The sequence below is a fragment of the Thalassophryne amazonica genome, chromosome 4 (assembly GCF_902500255.1).
Source record: "Thalassophryne amazonica chromosome 4, fThaAma1.1, whole genome shotgun sequence".
Lineage (NCBI taxonomy): Eukaryota > Metazoa > Chordata > Actinopteri > Batrachoidiformes > Batrachoididae > Thalassophryne > Thalassophryne amazonica.
Genome location: NC_047106.1, coordinates 14,090,622 through 14,112,823, shown reverse-complemented (window position 1 = coordinate 14,112,823; position 22,202 = coordinate 14,090,622). Strand labels below are relative to the sequence as shown.

General features: G+C 43.0%; 1 long non-coding RNA gene across 1 annotated transcript; it reads right to left on the bottom strand.

The window, feature by feature from the left end:
* Positions 1–3,136: 3,136 nt before the first annotated feature.
* Positions 3,137–21,838, bottom strand: LOC117509104. Its single transcript, XR_004560245.1, has 3 exons — positions 21,828–21,838; positions 7,811–7,819; positions 3,137–3,226 (listed from the first exon to the last, which is right to left on the bottom strand). It is a non-coding gene; the product is annotated as an uncharacterized LOC117509104 (long non-coding RNA).
* Positions 21,839–22,202: the final 364 nt, after the last annotated feature.

Here is a 22,202-nt window from a genome sequence, read left to right as displayed (position 1 = left end):
GACCCAGAGAAACGTGCATTAATTAAAGCGTGCACGCCTGGCCTGTTAATCCGCTATGAAGGTATCAGAGAGACGAGGCCGAGTGTTTGTGAGGCGATTAACAGGAAAAACGTGAAAGACGCCGTGAACAGCACTACGAGTTCGAATGGCGGCGACGTTCCCGCTTGATGTCTAATACTCGCTGCCTGATACAGATGGATGTTTACCAGAGGGATGTTGATGTGGAAGTTTTTCTATACGATAATTAGAAAAAGCAAAGAAAACAAGGTTCTTCTTCTCACCCCTGAAAAAGGTTAAGCGTTTGAAACATGAAATTGGTAATTATATCTGCTGAGACGAAGCTTCAAGCAGCATTCTTTGATGTTCTTTCAGCCAAATCTCAAGGTGACTTTTTTTTTTTTAGCAGGAGGAAAGAGAATTTTTGGTGCCAAATTTACATTGATGTTCAGCGTCTTCACCACAAACCAGGGAGGATATGCAAACATCTCCCAACATCCTCTTATCTGTTCCTCGGCTACAGCTGTGCATAATTTCCCCGTCTTATTAAGTATTGTTGATGCATAATTAATTTGAATTTAAAGCACATTTTTTAATTTGAAACACTTAGATAGCTGTTCCTGATTGTCTTTTTGAGGTTCCTTGAGAGCCATAAAAATCTTATTGTTCCGTAATCGAGTCACAATCTGATCAACTACGAAGCCCTATGGAGGTTTTTTCTCTTTGGTCTTTTATGTGTTTCAGTTGTCAGCATATGAAAATGTTCTATTTTTGCGGACAGCCTGGTGCAATCGTAAAAAAATATATATCTGTACACAGCCGTGGAGTCAGTCACAGTGCCTCAGTGAGCTGCTGCAGGAACATTGCCACCTCAATAATTTATCAGCCTGAGTCTATTTTTCACTTCTTAAATTAATTAGTCAGGCAATTAAAAGTTACATGTTTTAATTAAATTGATATTGAGTTCAAACAATGGTCTTCCACCTGGAAAGAAAGGCATCATGGGATGCAGTATATCAGTGAGCCTGTCTGAGCTTGAACTCAAATTAAATTCCATTTGCGAGGATCTGGATAAGTTAAGGCAGGTTATCTGTTTCATGCTCTGCAGACACTCACTTTCCTTCAGCTTTGTTCAGTTGTACAAACCATCAAATGATTTATTTATTTATTTTTAACCAATATTCCCCTTCAGTCATCATAGCCCAGCAGCAACCTGTGGTGCTGAAAAGTGAAGACTACGTGGAAATGTCAAATCTTGACATTATTTAAATGGCCACTTGAGGCTGGTTACAAAATGAAGACACTCCCCATAGATCCCCATGTTAAAATGCTGTTTTAGTCTTAATAGCTAGTTTCTCCTTTTGTAATAACTGTGTAGGGTGTGGTTTTTCTATTTTAAGGTATAAAGTTATAAATAATTAGCCACTTTGAGTGACAGCTGTGCACCAGTCTGGTCTTTGCAAGCAGATGGTGCTCGTGTAACAGAATTAGAAATGACATCTGTTGAATTTCTACAAAATTGATGTGAATGCAATATATATATTTATATATGTCATGCATTCGCCACCTGGTGGTTAAACCGCGCAACTGCAGCTGCAGGCCTTTAAACTGATTGCAGTATTGCCTCAGCAAAAGAAGAGATGGTAGGTCGGTGTGTGTGAGTGTGTAATGCTAAGATCGATGTTTAATATTTAAGTACTTTAAAGTTCTATAAAGTTTCTGTTACATGCATATGAATGACTTGAACTACCACATCTCATGGCATGTCGTGATTCTGCATCACATAATATACATTAATCTATTGGTTTGTGATATTGTCATGAAAAGTGCAGAATTTTCTTAACAGGAGCACAAATTTATTCTAATATATTCCATGATGACTGCACGAAATTACAAGTGATGCGGGGGGAGGGGTGTATGGGGGAGTTATGGTTAGGGTTAGAGGGTTAGGTTATGGTTGTGGTTAGTCATAGTAAGATGGAAAAAAAAAATCACAAAAATTTGACTCAATTTGTGACGGAAGCACGAAAAAACTCATAAGACAGGGTTGGACTTGAACTTAACGTGAACGCTACAGACAATAATAGAAATAGTAACTTTATTCACGAGCTACACTTTGTGTCTGAGCCGAGCTAATACTAACTAGCTTAACTCGTGTGCAGCCGGGATACATGTTACAGATGATGATCTTTTCTCTCTGCATAATACAGATGTGTGCCCTTTGCAGCTGCATTAAATAGCACTTTTTTACACCAGTGGGAAAAATAAATAACAACCAGGCTGAGAGCAACTCCTGTGTGGCCGTGATGTTCTTCCTGCACCATAGACATGAGTTACATCATCCATAGTCCAGCCAGATAGACACCACCATTATATGAGTGTCAAGACCGTCGGTTACACTCGCTGCTTTGGGTTCGACCCGGTCAATTCAACTTTTTGTCTCTTTTCCTTGAGTGAAATTTTTGTTCATGTATTAGCAAGATCAGCACCAGGTTAGCACTAGCTCGATTACCTTGTTGACACTCTGTACACTAATAGTTCAACATTTACTAAGGCAATATGGCAGCCATGCCTTTTAATACCTGCACCCCACCATGGCCTCATCCACAAATGTTAATCAAAAACCTCCCAAAAAGTTAGGTTGATAACCTTACTTTCACTTGTTTTATAACTGAAAGGGGGGGGTTCAGGTTTCATTCATCCCACCCAGTGCTGGCCCTAGGCAAGATTTTTAATGCCCCCCCAAAACCACCCACCATCATCCACTTTCCGAACAATCCTCTCTCCCAGGGTCTGCTCAGTACCGTGCTGCTGTAGCCTCTGGATTTCCAGTTTTGATAGTAGCGTCCTTCTATTGATGTTAGAACACTGAGCTACCAGGTGCTTCTTAGTCAGTGTGGAGGTTGGTCTTCTGTTAAATGGACTGCATTTATATAACACTTTTCCATCTGCATCAGATGCTCAAAGCGCTTTACAAATAATGCCTCACATTCACCCCGTTGTCAGGCTGCTGCCATGCATGGCGCCCACTACACACCGGGAGCAACTAGAGGATTAAGGACCTTGCCCAAGGGCCCTTAGTGATTTTCCAGTCAAGCTGGGATTTGAACAGAGGATCCTCTGGTCTCAAGCCAGTTCCCACATGTGTTGCATGTAGCCTCTCTCATTGGGTCTGCTGTCATAGTAGCATTCCATCAGTTCCTTGTTATCAGTCCTTGTCCATGTTTGTCTTGTTCCAGTGGCTCATTTCCCGTCAGTGTGTCCTGGTTCCTCAACAACTGATGCGGACCTTGTTAACCCAGGTGACATCTAAGCCGGTATGGTGTTATTTATTCTTCTCAAGATTTTGAGGTAGGCTGAGGGAGTTGTCTAGCCTGGGAATCCTTACTGGATGTGTGTCTTGATGAGGGTTTCCACCCATGACCCATGACCAAAGGCAACAATTCTACCACTACACTACCCAGCTATACACACTCACCTGCCACTTTATTAGGTACACCTTTCTCGTATCAAGCTGGGCTCCATTTTGCCTTCAGATCTGCCTTAATTCTTCATGGCATAGATTCAACAAGTTGTCTGACACATTCCTCCAATATGTTGGTCCATACTGACATGATGGCATCATGCAGTCGCCCATTCAACCAGTCTGTCCATTCTCCTCTCACTTCTGACATCAACAAGGTATTTTCGTCCACACAACTGCCGCTCGCTGGATATCTGAGATACACAGCCATCAAGAAGCATAATTAATTTGCCATCTGCAGCTTTTCAGTTGAAGTCCCGAAAAGCTCGACTCGGGGACATGTTCAAGTGCTCAGCCTTTGCCACGCTGTTGTGATGGAAACAAAAACCATAACCGATCTAGTGACGGGGCAAAATGTGTAGCGAAGACAAAGAGAGATGAGTTAATGGCAGCGAAAACACTTTCAATTGGTACATTGAAGAATAGTGGCGTAATTATGGCCTGAAAAAATGCATTATCATCATCTTTTTGAGAAACATGAGGGCGAACAGCTTTCTTTAATTACGTGTTACAGTGTGACAGCAAATCTTCAAGTCTTTTTGATTTGTAGTATTGGTATTTAATCTGAGTACTTGGTGAAACATCTTTGGACGACCAAATGGAGAGCCTGTTGATAAAGTGACGCTCTAAAAGCGTTATTTTCATCATCCAAATTATGAAGTGTCTCATCAGAAACATAATTATTATTTTACTGTTCAACACATTAGACCAGGCCAGTTACATGTGCGTGCTAAGTGGTTTAGCTGCAGCGTAAAAAATGTATTCCAAGCCCACCTTGATTCTTGAAGACAAAGTTACATATTTTACAACTGCAGATATTTTAAACACGATAACAATCACACCTCCGCTCACCTCAGACATGATGTCATATGAAAGAAATTCTTTGCCGAGGCTATAATGGCACGTCTTTGCATTTTGTGATTATTACTTGCAATGTGTATCGCTGATGATATTATCAGATTTGTAAAGACAATACGTATTTAGCCACTGATGGTACTTATGCTGAAGATTCTACATCCAACCTTGTTTATTGTTTATGACGGCATCTTAGGACCACATTTTTTTTTGTTTTTTTTTAGACTTTGAGAATAAAGTCGTAATATTATGAGAATAAAGTTGTATTTATACGAGAAGCGACGACTGCCAGTGTTGTGCCAAAGTGGTTATTAGAGGTGGCCGATACCGGGAATTTTGGTATTGATCTGATACCAAGTAAATACAGGCCCAGTATTGCTGATATCAATACCGATACTTTTTCATATTTAAGCTTCATAGATCCAAAGGATCCAAAAGACCTAGGATAGAATTTCGCCAAACATTGTACGTGACAACAAAATACTTTATTATCACAATCAACATTTTTGTTTAAAAAATATCGCTCAACACAACTTAAAACAAAATCTCCTGAGGTAGAGGGCTGACAAACCACAATACAAGGGTGCACTGCTCCGTGTTGTGTGACACAGTGCAGCGCTGCTCTTACAGACAGAGAGTACACTTTGATGAATCTGCGTGGCAGCAGTCAGCACATGCGGGAGAGAAAGAAAGCTTGAGTATCGATCTTTTTACAGAGGATCGTTCAATATCAATGCCATCGATATTATCGATATTAGGATCCGCCCACCTCGAGTAGTCATCCCCGCCAGAAACCACAGGACACCAGTTCCAGCCATCTCCTCCTCCATGAAAAAGGTGATTTCGGGAGCTAGTAATTGCTGGAACTACAGGCAAAATCCGTGTGGTTCCTCCTCCAGAATAGACACATTTTCTTGCATATACTTTTCAAAGTTCTGATACTAATGATTATGACTTTATTCTCGTAATATTACAAGTTTTCTTCTCATAATATTATGACTTTTTTCTCATAATGAGTTTTTTTTTTCATAAAATTACAAATTTATTCTTGTAATATTACAACTTTATTCTCAAAGTCAAAAAAAAAAAAAAAAAAAAAAAAAAAAAACCTCAATGTGGCCCTAAAATGCCATCATAATTGTTCAATAAATGTTGGGGGGAAATTCCTGAAGTCACAGTTGTACAGTTCTTTGTTCAATTCAATTCAATTTGTTAGCTGGTTTAGCTAACAGCAAACAAGTGTCATTTCCACCTTTCAATAAAATTTTGGGGAAAAAAAAAACTGTTCATTTGGCTAATAGCAAACAAGTGTCATTCCAACCTTTGTTAGACCAAGGAGAATGTTGTACCAAGAAGTGAAGTTCAATAGAACGCCCGTTAGCAACAGATTCCCCCATGGCTCCGTTCTGCCGCCGCCATGTTGGACTGTTGTAAACTCATCAGACCCAGTCAAAGTCTTTGTCTCTTCCTCATACTTTGACACTTTGAATAAGTAAAATAACTACATTAATACGTGGGCAGCCTTAACACGTTCATAACATGTAATGAGCCCCCCCAACGCCACAGACAAACCAAGCTGTTATATGCCATAAAATGATTTCATGTGTGAGCAGCACTGTGAAACGTCCTCAGAAATTAAAGCTGACGTTGGAATGTTACGCTTTACTTTGGACTTGCGTTTCTTAGCGTTAGCTTAACATTTCGAATGTGTGGTCATTAGAGTGCAGTTTGGACTTCATATTTCTGTCTGAACCTGACCTGAACCCTGTTCATTTCTCCATTTCCATTCTAAACAAATCCTCACCCAGCAAACAGGATGAATTGCTGCTAGATCCTGTATTTTCATCTTTTTTTTAATTACCAACTAATTTTGCATCATCTGAAGCAGACCTGTTGGTGGCACACAGAGTAAATGTGTCAGGCATGGTGACAGCATGGCTCATAACAGGTGGACACAAATGTGAAGGGATGGAGTAAGTAAAAGGATTAATCGTCAAAGCAAGCAGGGAGTTGGTACACAGGTGATCCAGTAGTGAGGCAACGGTAACAGACAGGTGAAAGGCTGAGGCGTGGTTCAACAGACAGGCACAGGTCAAAATACACAGCGAGGAGGCAATCAGAGACAAAGACCAACTCAAGGTCGAGGACAAAGCAAGGTCAAAAATCTGGGAGGTAAAAAAAATAAGGCAAAGGAGTACTTGGAAGTATGGCTGGAGAGTGACATGAAATCAACAATCTGGCAGTGAGTAGTGAGACTGTGAGGGCTTAAATAACTGGTGGTGTAATTACAGGAGAAATGAGGAGCAGGTGTGCAGAAGGTGCTGGAAGGGGGCGTGACCAGCGAAGACAAAGGTAAGTGCAAGAGAGTGCAGTGAGGCAAAAGCAAAGTGAACTGGGGCAAGATAACTAAATGGCTGGAAAACCAACAGTGCAAAACAAGTAAAAGTAAGTGGCATAAAACTAACAGTGTATAACATGACGTGTTCCAGACAAGCAATAATGCGTGAGCAAAACAAAAGGGGAAACAAAACTAGGAAATAACGTGACTAATCCAAATAGTGGGAAACATGAAGATCTATGATTATTATCAAAAGTAGAACAGGGACTGATACAGATTACAAACTGAGGAGAAAATAACTGACATGAAACAAAACCAGTAACCAAAAAATAGATGATAAACAGAATAAACAAACCAGTGATTACAGAATAATGCAATAAACAAAAGATAACTGATAAACAGAAAATGCAATAAATAACAAATGGAACATGATATGAAAAGAAACACTGAAGGTGAATAATAACCAAAACCTGAGACTATAAAGCATAATACCAGAAACGTGATAACCAGAACTAGACTTAGAGGACCAGGAGTGAACAAACAATAACCAACTACAGAATAAAGGAAAACCAAAGAAAGAATCCGTGACGAAAGTGTAACATAAAGAAAAGCAATGAATAACTGAGTGACTGCAAACTAAATAATAAGATAACGAATGAAACCAGTGACTAAATAGTAAACAAAGCAAAGCAATAAACAGAATAAAACAGACTAACATGGTAAAGTATAAACTAATGAAAGGTAAAACCAGAGAATCAGAGAGGAAATAAGGCAATGAATGAAGACCTGACCCCTGAGCATTTTGTCAGCTGGGCATGACAAAATGAAGTGTTGGCGTTCTTTCTCCTGGAGTCTTCACAGCCTGACGAAAATTTATCCACATTAGACGACTGGAAATACTTTAATTCCTTATCGTGGAAATTGCTTGTGAATAACTGCAGCAATTTTAAAGATGTCCCTCAGCGTGTTCTCCAGGTACATTTCTCAGCCGCCAACAAGAAGAAAAATCACTTATTTTATGAAAGCTGAAAGTCTTTTCTGTAATTATTTTATTAGTCACAACGACCCCAGCATTCACCACAGACATCCGACGTCACTTCAGCATTCTTACATTTGACTGAAGTGAGCGTGACTGCAAATTGTATTGTAACTAGAACCAACATGAAGAAAAGCTCAAAATAGTGACGTCATGACGATCACACATTTAAAAAATGTTTAAACGCGTGCTCAGTCATAAAGCCCTGTTAGGAAGTTTCCACCTCTCTTGTTCTTTTATTAAAAAGAAAAGGCGGTTTAATTGTGTGTTACGAATTTCAAGTGTAAGGAAAATTTGTGGTTGTGAATCGTGATTTTTATTTCTACATATACAGTAGTGTTCAGAATAATAGTAGTGCTATGTGACTAAAAAGATTAATCCAGGTTTTGAGTATATTTCTTATTGTTACATGGGAAACAAGGTACCAGTAGATTCAGTAGATTCTCACAAATCCAACAAGACCAAGCATTCATGATATGCACACTCTTAAGGCTATGAAATTGGGCTATTAGTAAAAAAAAAAAAGTAGAAAAGGGGGTGTTCATAATAATAGTAGTGTGGCATTCAGTCAGTGAGTTTGTCAATTTTGTGTAACAAACAGGTGTGAATCAGGTGTCCCCTATTTAAGGTTGAAGCCAGTACCTGTTGAACATGCTTTTCTCTTTGAAAACCTGAGAAAAATGGGACGTTCAAGACATTGTTCAGAAGAACAGCGTAGTTTGATTAAAAAGTTGACTGGAGAGGGGAAAACTTATACGCAGGTGCAAAAAATTATAGGCTGTTCATCTACAATGATCTCCAATGCTTTAAAATGGACAAAAAAAAAAAAAAACAGAGATGCGTGGAAGAAAACGGAAGACAACCATCAAAATGGATAGAAGAATAACCAGAATGGCAAAGGCTGACCCATTGATCAGCTCCAGGATGATCAAAGACAGTCTTGAGTTACCTGTAAGTGCTGTGACAGTTAGAAGACGCCTGTGTGAAGCCAATTTATTTGCAAGAATCCCCCGCAAAGTCCCTCTGTTAAATAAAAGACATGTGCAGAAGAGGTTACAATTTGCCAAAGAACACATCAACTGACCTAAAGAGAAATGGAGGAATATTTTGTGGACTGATGAGAGTAAAACTGTTCTTTTTGGGTCCAAGGGCTGCAGACAGTTTGTGAGCTGACCCCAAAACTCTGAATTCAAGCCACAGTTCACAGTGAAGACAATGAAGCATGGTGGTGTATGTATATATATATATATATATATATATATATATATATGTTCCGGAGCACAGCGGCGTTTTGCTGTATCTGTTAGCTGTTTAATCTGCGTAGTTAGATTGATCTAGTTAACTAGATAACGGTTTAGCATGGCGGCTTCTCCTGTCTCTCCCGCACTTTTCTGCTCTGTGTGTGAAATGTTTAGTTATTCCTCGGCCTCCTTTAGCAGTAATGGTACTTGTAATCAATCAATCAATTCAATCAATTTTATTTATATAGCACCAGATCACAACAAACAGTTGCCCCAAGGCGCTTTATATTGTAAGGCAAGGCCATACAATAATTACGTAAAAACCCCAATGGTCAAAACGACCCCCTGTGAGCAAGCACTTGGCGACAGTGGGAAGGAAAAACTCCCTTTTAACAGGAAGAAACCTCCAGCAGAACCAGGCTCACGGAGGGGCAGTCTTCTGCTGGGACTGGTTGGGGCTGAGGGAGAGAACCAGGAAAAAGACATGCTGTGGAGGGGAGCAGAGATCAATCACTAATGATTAAATGCAGAGTGGTGCATACAGAGCAAAAAGAGAAAGAAACACTCAGTGCATCATGGGAACCCCCCAGCAGTCTAAGTCTATAGCAGCATAACTAAGGGATGGTTCAGGGTCACCTGATCCAGCCCTAACTATAAGCTTTAGCAAAAAGGAAAGTTTTAAGCCTAATCTTAAAAGTAGAGAGGGTGTCTGGCTCCCTGATCTGAATTGGGAGCTGGTTCCACAGGAGAGGAGCCTGAAAGCTGAAGGCTCTGCCTCCCATTCTACTCTTACAAACCCTAGGAACTACAAGTAAGCCTGCAGTCTGAGAGCGAAGCGCTCTATTGGGGTCATATGGTACTATGAGGTCCCTAAGATAAGATGGGACCTGATTATTCAAAACCTTATAAGTAAGAAGAAGAATTTTAAATTCTATTCTAGAATTAACAGGAAGCCAATGAAGAGAGGCCAATATGGGTGAGATATGCTCTCTCCTTCTAGTCCCCGTTAGTACTCTAGCTGCAGCATTTTGAATTAACTGAAGGCTTTTCAGGGAACTTTTAGGACAACCTGATAATAATGAATTACAATAGTCCAGCCTAGAGGAAATAAATGCATGAATTAGTTTTTCAGCATCACTCTGAGACAAGACCTTTCTGATTTTAGAGATATTGCGTAAATGCAAAAAAGCAGTCCTACATATTTGTTTAATATGCGCTTTGAATGACATATCCTGATCAAAAATGACTCCAAGATTTCTCACAGTATTACTAGAGGTCAGGGTAGTGCCATCCAGAGTAAGGATCTGGTTAGACACCATGTTTCTAAGATTTGTGGGGCCAAGTACAATAACTTCAGTTTTATCTGAGTTTAAAAGCAGGAAATTAGAGGTCATCCATGTCTTTATGTCTGTAAGACAATCCTGCAGTTTAGCTAATTGGTGTGTGTCCTCTGGCTTCATGGATAGATAAAGCTGGGTATCATCTGCGTAACAATGAAAATTTAAGCAATGCCGTCTAATAATACTGCCTAAGGGAAGCATGTATAAAGTGAATAAAATTGGTCCTAGCACAGAACCTTGTGGAACTCCATAATTAACCTTAGTCTGTGAAGAAGATTCCCCATTTACATGAACAAATTGTAATCTATTAGATAAATATGATTCAAACCACTGCAGCGCAGTGCCTTTAATACCTATGGCATGCTCTAATCTCTGTAATAAAATTTTATGGTCAACAGTATCAAAAGCAGCACTGAGGTCTAACAGAACAAGCACAGAGATGAGTCCACTGTCTGAGCCCATAAGAAGATAATTTGTAACCTTCACTAATGCTGTTTCTGTACTATGATGAATTCTAAACCCTGACTGAAACTCTTCAAATAGACCATTCCTCTGCAGATGATCAGTTAGCTGTTTTACAACTACCCTTTCAAGAAATTTTGAGAGAAAAGGAAGGTTGGAGATTGGCCTATAATTAGCTAAGATAGCTGGGTCAAGTGATGGCTTTTTAAGTAATGGTTTAATTACTGCCACCTTAAAAGCCTGTGGTACATAGCCAACTAATAAAGATAGATTGATCATATTTAAGATCGAAGCATTAAATAATGGTAGGGCTTCCTTGAGCAGCCTGGTAGGAATGGGGTCTAATAGACATGTTGATGGTTTGGATGAAGTAACTAATGAAAATAACTCAGACAGAACAATCTGAGAGAAAGAGTCATGAAGTCAGCCTGGCTACAGTGCTGAAAAGAAACCTGGGGTTGTTCTTATTTTCTTCAATTAGTGATGAGTAGTAAGATGTCCTAGCTTTACGGAGGGCTTTTTTATAGAGCAACAGACTCTTTTTCCAGGCGAAGTGAAGATCTTCTTAATTAGTGAGACGCCATTTCCTCTCCAACTTACGGGTTATCTGCTTTAAGCTGCGAGTTTGTGAGTTATACCACGGAGTCAGGCACTTCTGATTTAAAGCTCTCTTTTTCAGAGGAGCTACAGCATCCAAAGTTGTCTTCAATGAGGATGTAAAACTATTGACGAGATACTCTATCTCACTTACAGAGTTTAGGTAGCTACTCTGCACTGTGTTGGTATATGGCATTAGAGAACATAAAGAAGGAATCATATCCTTAAACCTAGTTACAGCGCTTTCTGAAAGACTTCTACTGTAATGAAACTTATTCCCCACTGCTGGGTAGTCCATCAGAGTAAATGTAAATGTTATTAAGAAATGATCAGACAGAAGGGAGTTTTCAGGGAATACTGTTAAGTCTTCAATTTCCATACCATAAGTCAGAACAAGATCTAAGATATGATTAAAGTGGTGGGTGGACTCATTTACATTTTGAGCAAAGCCAATTGAGTCTAATAATAGATTAAATGCAGTGTTGAGGCTGTCATTCTCAGCATCTGTGTGGATGTTAAAATCGCCCACTATAATTATCTTATCTAAGCTAAGCACTAAGTCAGACAAAAGGTCTGAAAATTCACAGAGAAACTCACAGTAACGACCAGGAGAATAGGACGATAGATAATAACAAATAAAACTGGTTTTTGGGACTTCCAATTTGGATGGACAAGACTAAGAGTCAAGCTTTCAAATGAATTAAAGCTCTGTCTGGGTTTTTGATTAATTAATAAGCTGGAATGGAAGATTGCTGCTAATCCTCCACCTCGGCCCATGCTACGAGCATTCTGGCAGTTAGTGTGACTCGGGGGTGTTGACTCATTTAAACTAACATATTCATCCTGCTGTAACCAGGTTTCTGTAAGGCAGAATAAATCAATATGTTGATCAATTATTATATAATTTACTAACAGGGACTTAGAAGAGAGAGACCTAATGTTTAATAGACCACATTTAACTGTTTTAGTCTGTGGTGCAGTTGAAGGTGCTATATTATTTTTTCTTTTTGAATTTTTATGCTTAAATAGATTTTTGCTGGTTATTGGTGGTCTGGGAGCAGGCACCGTCTCTACGGGGATGGGGTAATGAGGGGATGGCAGGGGGAGAGAAGCTGCAGAGAGGTGTGTAAGACTACAACTCTGCTTCCTGGTCCCAACCGTGGATAGTCACGGTTTAGAGGATTTAAGAAAATTGGCCAGATTTCTAGAAATGAGAGCTGCTCCATCCAAATCGGGATGGATGCTGTCTCTCCTAACAAGACCAGGTTTTCCCCAGAAGCTTTGCCAATTATCTATGAAGCCCACCTCATTTTTTTAAGTGTATGAATAAGTGTAGCTTATTCGTAGCTTTGGAGTCCAGGCTGGGCGAATTGGAGACTTGGCTCCGCACCTTGGAAAATCCTACAGCAGGCCAGGCCCCTGTACTCGGTGCGGACCAAGGTAGCTTAGCCGCCGTTAGTTCCCCTCCAGCAGATCCCGAGCAGCCGGGAAAGCAGGCCGACTGGGTGACTGTGAGGAGGAAGCATAGTCCTAAACAGAAGCCCCGTGTACACTGCCAACCCGTTCACATCTCTAACCGTTTTTCCCCACTCGGCGACACACCCGCTGAGGAACAAACTCTGGTTATTGGCGACTCTGTTTTGAGAAATGTGAAGTTAGCGACACCAGCAACCATAGTCAAATGTCTTCCGGGGGCCAGAGCAGGCGACACTGAAGGAAATTTGAAACTGTTGGCTAAGGCTAAGCGTAAATTTGGTAAGATTGTAATTCACATCGGCAGTAATGACACCCGGTTACGCCAATCGGAGGTCACTAAAATTAATATTGAATCGGTGTGTAACTTTGCAAAAACAATGTCGGACTCTGTAGTTTTCTCTGGGCCCCTCCCCAATAGGACCGGGAGTGAGCTGCATGTTCTCCCTGAATTGCTGACTGTCTGAGTGGTGTCCAAAAAATTAGGTGGGCTTCATAGATAATTGGCAAAGCTTCTGGGGAAAACCTGGTCTTGTTAGGAGAGACGGCATCCATCCCACTTTGGATGGAGCAGCTCTCACTTCTAGAAATCTTGCCAATTTTATTAAACCCTACAAACCGTGACTATCCAGGGTTGGGACCAGGAAGCAGAGTTGTAGTCTTACACACCTCTCTGCAGCTTCTCTCCCCCTGCCATCCCCTCATTACCCCATCCCCGTAGAGACGGTGCCTGCTCCCAGACCACCAATAACCAGCAAAAATCTATTTAAGCATAAAAATTCAAAAAGAAAAAATAATATAGCACCTTCAACTGCACCACAGACTAAAACAGTTAATTGTGGTCTATTAAACATTAGATCGCTCTCTTCTAAGTCCCTGTTAGTAAATGATATAATAATTGATCAACATATTGATATATTCTGCCTTACAGAAACCTGGTTACAGCAGGATGAATATGTTAGTTTAAATGAGTCAACACCCACGAGTCACACTAACTGCCAGAACGCTCGTAGCATGGGCTGAGGCGGAGGATTAGCAGCAATCTTCCACTCCAGCTTATTAATTAATCAAAAACCCAGACAGAGCTTTAATTCATTTGAAAGCTTGTCTCTTAGTCTTGTCCATCCAAATTGGAAGTCCCAAAAACCAGTTTTATTTGTTGTTATCTATCGTCCACCTGGTTGTTACTGTGAGTGTCTCTGTGAATTTTCGGACCTATTGTCTGACTTAGTGCTTAGCTCAGATAACATAATTATAGTGGGCGATTTTAACATCCACACAGATTCTGAGAATGACAGCCTCAACACTGCATTTAATCTATTGTTAGACTCGATTGGCTTTGCTCAAAATGTAAATGAGTCCACCCACAACTTTAATCATACCTTAGATCTTGTTCTGACTTATGGTATGGAAATTGAAGACTTAACAGTATTCCCTGAAAACCCCCTTCTGTCTGATCATTTCTTAATAACATTTACATTTACTCTGATGGACTACCCAGCAGTGGGGAATAAGTTTCATTACAGTAGAAGTCTTTCAGAAAGCGCTGTAACTAGGTTTAAGGATATGATTCCTTCTTTATGTTCTCCAATGCCATATACCAACACAGGGCAGAGTAGCTTCCTAAACTCTGTGAGTGAGATAGATTAGCTCGTCAATAGTTTTATATCCTCACTGAGGACAACTTTGGATGCTGTAGCTCCTCTGAAAAAGAGAGCCTTAAATCAGAAGTGCCTGACTCCGTGGTATAACTCACAAACTCGCAGCTTAAAGCAGATAACCCGTAAGTTGGAGAGGAAATGGCGTCTCACTAATTTAGAAGATCTTCACTTAGCCTGGAAAAAGAGTCTGTTGCTCTATAAAAAAGCCCTCCGTAAAGCTAGGACATCTTACTACTCATCACTAATTGAAGAAAATAAGAACAACCCCAGGTTTCTTTTCAGCACTGTAGCCAGGCTGACAAAGAGTCAGAGCTCTATTGAGCCGAGTATTCCATTAACTTTAACTAGTAATGACTTCATGACTTTCTTTGCTAATAAAATTTTAACTATTAGAGAAAAAAATTACTCATAACCATCCCAAAGACATATCGTTCTCTTTGGCTGCTTTCAGTGATGCCGGTATTTGGTTAGACTCTTTCTCTCCGATTGTTCTGAGTTATTTTCATTAGTTACTTCCTCCAAACCATCAACATGTCTATTAGACCCCATTCCTACCAGGCTGCTCAAGGAAGCCCTACCATTAATTAATGCTTAAATATGATCAATCTGTCTTTATTAGTTGGCTATGTACCACAGGCTTTTAAGGTGGCAGTAATTAAACCATTATTTACAAAGCCATCACTTGACCCAGCTATCTTAGCTAATTATAGGCCAATCTCCAACCTTCCTTTTATCTCAAAAATTCTTGAAAGGGTAGTTGTAAAACAGCTAACTGATCATCTGCAGAGGAATGGTCTATTTGAAGAGTTTCAGTCAGGGTTTAGAATTCATCATAGTACAGAAACAGCATTAGTGAAGGTTACAAATGATCTTCTTATGGGCTCAGACAGTGGACTCATCTCTGTGCTTGTTCTGTTAGACCTCAGTGCTGCTTTTGATACTGTTGACCATAAAAATTTATTACAGAGATTAGAGCATGCCATAGGTATTAAAGGCACTGCGCTGCAGTGGTTTGAATCATATTTATCTAATAGATTACAATTTGTTCATGTAAATGGGGAATCTTCTTCACAGACTAAGGTTAATTATGGAGTTCCACAAGGTTCTGTGCTAGGACCAATTTTATTCACTTTATACATGCTTCCCTTAGGCAGTATTATTAAACAGCATTGCTTAAATTTTCATTGTTACGCAGATGATACTCAGCTTTATCTATCCATGAAGCCAGAGGACACACTCCAATTAGCTAAACTGCAGGAATGTCTTACAGACATAAAGACATGGATGACCTCTAATTTCCTGCTTTTAAACTCAGATAAAACTGAAGTTATTGTACTTGGCCCCACAAATCTTACAAACATGGTGTCTAACCAGATCCTTACTCTGGATGGCATTACCCTGAGCCTCTAGTAATACTGTGAGAAATATTGGAGTCATTTTTGATCAGGATATGTCCTTCAATGCGCATATTAAACAAATATGTAGGACTGCTTTTTTGCATTTGCGCAATATCTCTAAAATTAGAAAGGTCTTGTCTCAGAGTGATGCTGAAAAACTAATTCATGCATTTATTTCCTCTAGGCTGGACTATTGTAATTCATTATTATCAGGTTGTCCTGAAAAGTTCCCTGAAAAGCCTTCACTTAATTCAAAATGCTGCAGCTAGAGTACTGACGGGGACTAGAAGGAGAGAGCATATTTCACCCATATTGGCCTCTCTTCATTGGCTTCCTGTTAATTCCACAATAGAATTTAAAATTCTTCTTCTTACTTATAAGGTTTTGAATAATCAGGTCCCATCTTATCTTAGGGACCTCATAGTACCATATGACCCCAATAGAGCGCTTCGCTCTCAGACTGCAGGCTTACTTGTAGTTCCTAGGGTTTTTAAGAGTAGAATGGGAGGCAGAGCCTTCAGCTTTCAGTCTCCTCTCCTCTGGAACCAGCTCCCAATTCGGATCAGGGAGACAGACATTCTCTCTACTTTTAAGATTAGGCTTAAAACTTTCCTTTTTGCTAAAGCTTATAGTTAGGGCTGGATCAGGTGACCCTGAACCATCCCTTAGTTATGCTGCTATAGACTTAGACTGCTGGGGGGTTCCCATGATGCACTGAGTGTTTCTTTCTTTTTTGCTCTGTATGCACCACTCTGCATTTAATCATTAGTGATTGATCTCTGCTCTCTTCCACAGCATGTCTTTTTCCTGGCTCTCTCCCTCAGCCCCAACCAGTCCTAGCAGAAGACTGCCCCTCCCTGAGCCTGGTTCTGCTGGAGGTTTCTTCCTGTTAAAAGGGAGTTTTTCTTTCCCACTGTCGCCAAGTGCTTGCTCACAGGGGGTCGTTTTGACCGTTGGGGTTTTTCAGTAATTATTGTATGGCTTTGCCTTACAATATAAAGCGCCTTGGGGCAACTGTTTGTTGTGATTTGGCGCTATATAAATAAAATTGATTTGATTTGGTGCAAGCATCATGATATGGGCATGTTTCTCCTACTATGGTGTTGGGCCTATATATCACATACCAGGTATCATGGATCAGTTTGGATATGCCAAAATACTTGAAGAGGTCATGTTGCCTTATGCTGAAGAGGACATGCCCTTGAAATGAGTGTTTCAACAAGACAATGACCCCAAGCACACTAGTACACAAGCAAAATCTTGGTTCCAAACCAACAAAATTAATGCCTCACAGATGTGAAGAAATCACGAAAAATTGTGGTTATACAACTAAATACTAGTTTAGTGATTCACAGGATTGCTAAAAAAGCAGTTTGAACATAACAGTTTTGAGTTTGTAGCACCAACAGCAGATGCTACTATTATTGTGAACACCCCCTTTTCTACTTTTTTTTTTTTTACTAGTAGCCCAATTTCATAGCCTTAAGAGTGTGCATATCATGAATGCTTGGTCTTGTTGGATTTGTAAGAATCTACTGAATCTACTGGTACCTTGTTTCACATGTAACAATAAGAAATATACTCAAAACCTGGATTAATCTTTTTAGTCACATAGCACTACTATTATTCTGAACAATACTGTAAGTCGCAGGACCTGTCCGGAAAATATGGTGTTTGCCATTAGCCAAACTATCTTAGTTTTGTTGTTCTGGCTGATGCAGGCGTCACTGTGCAGAACCTCCCTGAATGTCAAACATTTTGTTCTAATTTCACAGCACTTGCTGTCAAAAAGGAAATATTTCAACACAAAAGTGATGTTTTATGTTTGACAAGAAGAAAAGATGGGAGAGCAGCATGGAGTCACCCGGCTTTAATCAAACAAATTAATTAAATTATTTACAGCTTCCTTTGTTCTTCTACTGTAAGATGGGTGATGATAATCTGTCTCCTTCTTGTCATTTGTCCGAATGATCCAAAAAGTGTTTTGATACTGCAAACAGACTGGACCATGGTTCAATTTGATTCATAACCTTCAGAAGTATGTTGATTCTGACAACTAGCTTGTGGAAAAATGCCTTGAACGCTACGCTGGGCTGGAATTGCCGCTCAAAAACGTGAGGAAATTGAACAAACCGAGGTAACAGAGTTAATGCCACAGCATGGAGACTTCTGAGACACCTTACTAATGTTGTGAAAGTGTAGTGACACAGACCCACAACAGGGGGCGCAAATGAACGGCCAACAGATGAGCCAAAAAGTAACAATTTAATGTTGTGAAACGTGCACAACGAACATACAGAATGCCACCTCCACCTCTCACTCAATATGCTGATGTGTTTGCAGTGATCCCTCAGAGAAAAAGAGTGCCGTCCTGCACTCACTCAGCTTCCACAAAACAAGGAACCGGTACGCCTGCAAACACTCACAATGTACAGATTACAGATAAACACAAAAAGGCTGAGGATATTACCTACAATGAAGTACGATATCTCGGCAACGAGGTGGAGATGACGTCTGGTCTTTATGGAGTGTGATGATGAAGAATGTGTGACAGCTGTCAGGAATTAATGAGTGACAGCTGTCACCCCCGGCTGTGTCCGTGGCGGCAGCGCCCTCTCGTGCCTGAAGCCCGCACTTCAGGCAGGGCGCCCTTTGGTGGTGGGCCAGCAGTACCTCTTCTGGCGGCCCACACAACAGGACCCCCCCCTCAACGGGCGCCTCCTGGCGCCCGACCAGGTTTGTCGGGGTGTCGGCGGTAGAAGTCGGCCAGGAGGGCCGGATCCAGGATGAAGCTCCTCTTCACCCAGGAGCGTTCTTCGGGTCCATACCCTTCCCAGTCCACCAGATATTGGAACCCCCGGCCCATTCGACGGACATCCAGGAGCCGGCGCACAGTCCAAGCCGGCTCCCCGTCAATGATCCGGGCAGGAGGTGGCGCCGGACCGGGAGCACAGAGGGGTGAGGTGTGGTGAGGCTTGATCCTGGAAACATGGAACACCGGGTGGATCCGCAGTGAAGCTTCACTGCGGCAGGGCTGAGGACCTTGAGGATTTTGAAGGGTCCAATGAACCTGTCCATCAGTTTTGCTGACTGTACTTGTAGAGGGATGTCCTTCGTCGACAACCACACCTCCTGCCCGGGCTGGTATGCAGGGGCCGGGGACCGCCGGCGATCTGCATGGGTCTTGGCCCTCGTCTGGGCCTTCAACAAGGCAGAACGGGCGGTGCGCCACACCCGACGGCACCTCCGAAGGTGGGCCCGGACCGAGGGCACACCGACCTCTCCCTCCACCAAGGGAAATAATGGGGGCTGGTACCCCAAACACACCTCAAACGGGGAGAGGCCGGTGGCAGAAGACACCTGGCTGTTATGCGCATACTCAATCCAGGCCAGATGGTTACTCCAGGCCGTCGGGTGCGCGGATGTTACGCAGCGGAGGGTCTGTTCCAGTTCTTGGTTGGCCCGCTCTGCCTGTCCGTTCGTCTGTGGATGGTACCCGGACGAGAGGCTCACGGTGGCCCCCAGTTCCCTGCAGAAGCTCCTCCAGACGTGTGAGGAGAACTGGGGACCACGATCTGAGACGATGTCGGTGGGTATCCCATGCAGACGGACGACGTGGTGGCACAGTAGAGAACCGTCGTTTCAACTCCTTGAACGCGGCTTCGCACCGATCCGACCAGGTGAAGGGGACTTTTGGAGAGGCCAGGGCTGTCAGGGGGCTAACTACCTGACTGTAGCCCTTAATGAACCTCCTATAGAAATTAGCGAAGCCGAGGAACTGTTGCAGCTTCCTACGGCTTGTTGGTTGGGGCCAATCTCTCACCGCCGCAACCTTGGCCGGATCAGGGGCGACGGAGTTAGAGGAGATGATAAACCCCAGGAAGGACAAAGACGTGCGGTGAAACTCGCACTTCTCGCCCTTCACAAACAGTCGGTTCTCTAATAACCGCTGCAGGACCTGATGTACATGCTGGACATGGGTCTCAGGGTCCGGAGAAAAGATGAGAATATCGTCCAGATATACGAAGACGAATCGGTGCAGGAAGTCCCGCAAGACGTCGTTAACCAAGGCTTGGAACGTCGCGGGGGCGTTGGTGAGGCCGAACGGCATGACCAGGTACTCAAAGTGACCTAACGGGGTGTTAAATGCCGTCTTCCATTCGTCTCCCTTCCGGATCCGAACCAGGTGATACGCATTTCTAAGATCCAGCTTAGTAAAGATTTTGGCTCCATGCAGGGGGGTGAACACGGAATCCAACAATGGCAACGGGTATCGGTTGCGAACCGTAATCTCATTCAGCCCCCTGAAATCAATGCATGGACGGAGTCCGCCATCTTTCTTGCCCACAAAAAAGAAACCTGCCCCCATCGGGGAGGTGGAGTTCTGGATCAGCCCGGCAGCTAATGAGTCCCAGATGTAGGTCTCCATTGATTCGCGCTCAGGTCGTGAGAGGTTGTACAGCCTGCTGGACGGAAACTCAGCGCCTGGAACCAAATCAATGGCACAATCGTACGGACGGTGCGGGGGAAGGGTGAGTGCCAGATCCTTGCTGAAGACGTCAGCAAGATCGTGGTACTCAACCGGCACTGCCGTCAGATTGGGAGGGACTTTGACCTCCTCCTTAGCCTGTAAACCGGGGGGAACCAAGGATCCTAAACACACCCGATGGCAGGTTTCGCTCCACTGAACCACCACCCCAGACGGCCAATCAATCCGGGGATTGTGCTTCAACATCCATGGGAAGCCCAAAATCACGCGGGAGGTAGAAGGAGTTACAAAAAACTCAATCTCCTCCCGATGGTTTCCAGACACCACCAGAGTTACTGGTTGTGTCTTGTGTGTGATTAAAGGGAGGAGGGTGCCATCTAGTGCCCGCACCTGCACTGGCGAAGGAAGCGCCACCAGAGGGAGCCCTACCTCCCTTGCCCATCTGCTGTCTAGCAGACTCCCTTCTAACCCGTGTCCACCAGTGCTGGGGCTTGAAGGGTTAAATCCCCGCTCAGGATTGTAACTGGGAGTCGTGTGGCAATCTGTGTGTGTCTCACTTGAATGTTATGACCCCCCCTTAGCTCAGTCTCTAAGGGCGAGTGTTGTTGTTTTGGCCGTTTGGGGCAGTTTTTCTGTGTGCTCAGTTGAGCTGCAGAGAAAACGCTCTCCACGGATCAGCCTCCTCATTTTGGCCCTGTGCGTTTCTCTAACAACGTCAGCAGGGGGAGCTGTTGCCCCACGGAGCGCTGTGGCTGTGGAGCGTGGGGAGGGCGGCGCCTTTTCGAACCCGGAAGGGAGAGGGGCGGCGCGTATCCGGTCACGTCCTTCGCCTCGCTCCCGACGGCGTTCCTCCAACCGATTGTCTAACCGTATAACGAGATCGATAAGCCCATCTAAATCCCGCGGTTCCTCCTTAGCTACCAGCTGCTCCTTCAGAACCAACGACAGTCCGTTTATGAAGGCGGCGCGAAGTGCAACGTTATTCCAGCCGGACCTCGCAGCCGCGATGCGGAAGTCGACTGCATAAGCGGCTGCGCTCTCGCGTCCCTGTCTCATTGACAGCAGCACTGTTGAAGCGGTCTCTCCTCTGTTAGGGTGATCAAACACAGTTCTGAACTCCCCCACAAACCCAGTGTATGCTGATAACAACCGTGAGTTCTGTTCCCAGAGCGCCGTAGCCCAGGCGCGTGCTTTACCCCGAAGCAGAGCAATCACATAAGCTATTTTACTAGCATCTGACGCGTACATGACGGGACGTTGTGCGAAGACGAGCGAACACTGCATAAGAAAGTCCGCGCACGTCTCCACACAACCTCCGTACGGCTCAGGAGGGCTTATGTATGCTTCAGGGGATGGTGGGAGGGGTTGTTGAACCACCACTGGAACATTTATATCCTGCACAGGGTCGGCAGGAGGACGAGCTGCAGCAGCGCCCTGAGCGCTCGCCGCCATCTGTGCGAAGAGAGCCTCCACTCTGCGGTTCAGGAGGATGTTTTGCTCGGTCATTTGATCCAACCGAGCCGTAAAGGCAGTGAGAATGTGCTGCAGCTCACCAATCACGTCTCCTGCAGACGCCTGCACTCCCTGCTCTCCCATTGGTCGTTCAACAACCGGGTGACGCCCCTCGGAGTCCATGACGCTGGCCGAGATATCCTGTTGTGAAAGTGTAGTGACACGGACCCACAACAGGGGGCGCAAATGAACGGCCAATAGATGAGCCAAAAAGTAACAATTTAATGTTGTGAAACGTGCACAACGAACATACAGACAACCTCAGAATATAATTACAGTCA